A 3,886-nucleotide genomic window follows, 5' to 3' on the forward strand; every position below is an offset into this window, starting at 1 on the left:
CATTGTGCCATTTGTATTAAATTCGGATGCAATTTCTGTGTTTCATCGTCAATAAGAACGTCCAAGGGATTCAGTATACCTGAAGTGAAGCATTGGAATCTAAAACTGGACTCACAGGAGCGGTTAAATCATACAAAGTTAGAGTGTCAGTCATCTAGTACTTTAGTCGGCATTGTGCCTTTTGTATTAAATTCGCATGCAATTTCTGTGCTTCATCGTCAATAAGAAGGTCCAAGGGATACAGTAAACCTGAAGTGAAGCATCGGAATCTAAGACTGGACTCACAGGAAAGGTTCATATCATACAACGTTAGAGTGTCAGTCCTCTTGTACTTAAGTTGGCATTGTGCCTTTTGTAATAATTTCGGATGCTATTTCTGTGTTTCATCGTCAATAAGAAGTCCAAGGTTTACAGTGAACCTGAAGTGAAGCATCGAAATCTAAAACTCAACTCACAGGAGAGGTTCAAATCATAGAAAGTTAGAGTGTCAGTACTCTTGCACTTATATCCGCATTGTGCCTTTTGTATTAAATTTGGATGCAATTTCTGTGTTTCATCGTCAATAAGAAGGTCCAAGATTTACAGTAAACCTGAAGTGAAGCATCGGAATCAAAATCTGTACTCACAAGAGAGGTTCAAATCATAAAAAGTTAGAGTGTCAGTCCTCTTGTACTTAAATCAGCATTGTGACTTTTCTATTAAATTCGGATGCAATTTCTGTGTTTCATTGTCAATAAGAAGGTCCAAGGGGTACAGTAAACCTGAAGTGAAGCATCGGAATCTAAAACTGAACTCACAGGAGAGGTTCAAATCATCGAAAGTTAGAGTGTCAGTCCTTTTGTACTTAAGTCGGCATTGTGCCTTTTGTATTAAATTCGGATGCAATTTCTGTGTTTCATCGTCAATTAGAAGGTCCAAGGGATACAGTAAACCTGAAATGAAGATTCGGAATCCAAAACTGGACTCACAGGTAAGGTTCAAATCATAGAAAGTTAGAGTGTCAGTCCTCTTGTACTTAAGTCGGCATGGTGCCATTTGTATTAAATTCGGATGCAATTTCTGTGTTTCATCGTCAATAAGAAGGTCCAAGGGATACAGCAAACCTGAATTGAAGCATCAGAATCCAAAACTGGACTCACAGGAGAGGTTCAAATCATAGAAAGTTAGAGTGTCTGTCCTTTTGTACTTAAGTCGGCATTGTGCCTTTTGTATTAAATTCGGATGCAATTTCTGTGTTTCATCGTCAATAAGAAGGTCCAAGGGATACAGTAAACCTGAAGTGAACCATCGGAATCTATAACTGAACTCACAGGAGAGGTTCAAATCATAGAAAGTTAGAGTTTCAGTCCTCTTGTACTTAAGTCGGCATTGTGCCTTCTGTATTAAATTCGGATGCAATTTCTGTGTTTCATCGTCAATAACAAGGTCCAAGGGATACAGTAAACTTGAAGTGCAGCTTCGGAATCTAAAACTGGACTCAAATGCGAGGTTCAAATCATAGAAGGTTAGAGTGTCAGTCCTCTTGAATTTAATTCGGCATTGTGCCTTTTGTATTAAATTCGGATGCAATTTCTGTGTTTCATCGTCAATAAGAAGGTCCAAGGGATACAGTAAACCTGAAGTGAAGCATCGGAATGAAAAACTGGATTCAAAGGAGAGCTTAAAAGCATAGAAAGTTAGAGTGTCAGTCCTCTTGTACTTAAGGCGGCATACTGCCTTTTGTATTAAATTCGGATACAATTTCTGTGTTTCATCATCAATAAGAAGGTCCAAGGGATACAGTAAACCTGAAGTGAACCATCGGAATCTAAAACTGAACTCACAGGAGAGGTTCAAATCAAAGAAAGTTAGAGTTTCAGTCCTCTTGTACTTAAGTCGGCAATGTGCCTTTTGTATTAAATTCGGATGCAATTTCTGTGTTTCATCGTCAATAAGATGGTCCAAGGGATTCAGTATACCTGAAGTGAAGCATCGGATCTAAAACTGGACTCACAGGAGAGGTTCAAATCATACAAAGTTAGAGTGTCAGTCCTCTTGTACTTTTGTCGGCATTGTGCCTTTTGTATTAAATTCGCATGCAATTTCTGTGCTTCATCGTCAATAAGAAGGTCCAAGGGATACAGAAAACCTGAAGTGAAGCATCGGAGTCTAAAACTGGACTCACAGGAGAGGTTCATATCATAGAACGTTAGAGTGTCAGTCCTCTTGTACTTAAGTTGGCATTATGCCTTTTGTAATAAATTCGGATGCAATTTCTGTGTTTCATCGTCAATAAGAATGTACAAGGTATACAGTAAACCTGAAGTGACGCATAGGAATCTACAACTCAACTCACAGGAGAGGTTCAAATCATAGAAAGTTAGGGTGACAGTCCTCTTGTACTTAAGTCAGCAATGTGCTATTTGTATTAAATTCAGATGCACTTTCTGTGTTTCATCGTCAATAAGAAGGTCCAAGGGATTCAGTATACCTGAAGTGAAGCATCGAAATCTAAAACTCAACTCACAGGAGAGGTTCAAATCATAGAAAGTTAGAGTGTCTGTCCTCTTGTACTTAAGTCGGCATTGTGCCTTTTGTATTAAATTCGGATGCAATTTCTGTGTTTCATCGTCAATAAAATGGTCCAAGGGATACAGTAAATCTAAAGTGAAGCATCGGAATCTAAAACTGGACTCTCAGGAGGGGTTAAAATCATAGAAACTTAGAGTGTCAGTCCTCTTGTACTTAGGTCGGCATTGTGACTTTTGTATTAAATTCGGATGCATTTTCTGTATTTCATCGTCAGTAAGAAGGTCCAAGGTATACAGTAAACCTGAAGTGAAGCATCGGAATATAAAACTGACTCACAGGAGAGGTTCAAATAATAGAAAGTTAGAGTGTCAGTCCTCTTGTACTTAAGTCGGCATTGTGCCTTCTGTATTAAATTCGGATGCAATTTCTGTGTTTCATCGTCAATAAGAAGGTCCAAGGTTTACAGTAAACCTTAAGTGAAGCATCGAAATCTAAAACTCAACTCACAGGAGAGGTTCAAATCATAGAAAGTTAGAGTGTCAGTACTCTTGTACTTATATTCGCATTGTGCCTTTTGTATTAAATTCGGATGCAATTTCTGTGTTTCATCGTCAATAAGAAGGTCCAAGGTTTACAGTAAACCTGAAGTGAAGCATCGGAATCTAAAACTGGACTCACAGGAGAGGTTCAAATCATAGAAAGTTAGAGTGTCAGTCCTCTTGTACTTAAGTCAGCATAGTGCCTTTTGTATTAAATTCGGATGCAATGTCTGTGTTTCATCGTCAATAAGTAGGTCGAAGGGGTACAGTAAACCTGAAGTGAAGCATCGGAATCTGAAACTGAACTCACAGGAGAGGTTCAAATCATAGAATGTTAGAGTGTCAGTCCTTTTGTACTTATGTCGGCATTGTGACTTTTGTATAAAATTCGGATGCAATTTCTGTGCTTCATCGTCAATAAGAAGGTCCAAGGGATACAGTAAACCTGACGTGAAGCATCGGAATCTAAAACTGGACTCTTAGGAGAGGTTCAAATCATAGAACGTTAGAGTGTCAGTCCTCTTGTACTTAAGTTGGCATTGTGCCTTTTGTATTAAATTCGGATGCAATTTCTGTGTTTCATCGTCAATAAGAATGTCCAAGGTATACTGTAAACCTGAGGTGAAGCACCGGAATCTACAACTCAACACACAGGAGAGTTTAAAATCATAGAAAGTTAGAGTGTCAGTCCTCTTGTACTTAAGTCGGCATTGTGCCTTTTGCATTAAATTCGGATGCAGTTTCTGTGTTTCATCGTCAATAAGAAGGTCCAAGGTATACAGTAAACCTGAAGTGAAGCATCGGAATCAAAAACTGGATTCAAAGCAGGGGTTTAA

Source organism: Schistocerca americana, unplaced genomic scaffold, assembly GCF_021461395.2.
Source record: "Schistocerca americana isolate TAMUIC-IGC-003095 unplaced genomic scaffold, iqSchAmer2.1 HiC_scaffold_16, whole genome shotgun sequence".
NCBI classification, from domain to species: domain Eukaryota; kingdom Metazoa; phylum Arthropoda; class Insecta; order Orthoptera; family Acrididae; genus Schistocerca; species Schistocerca americana.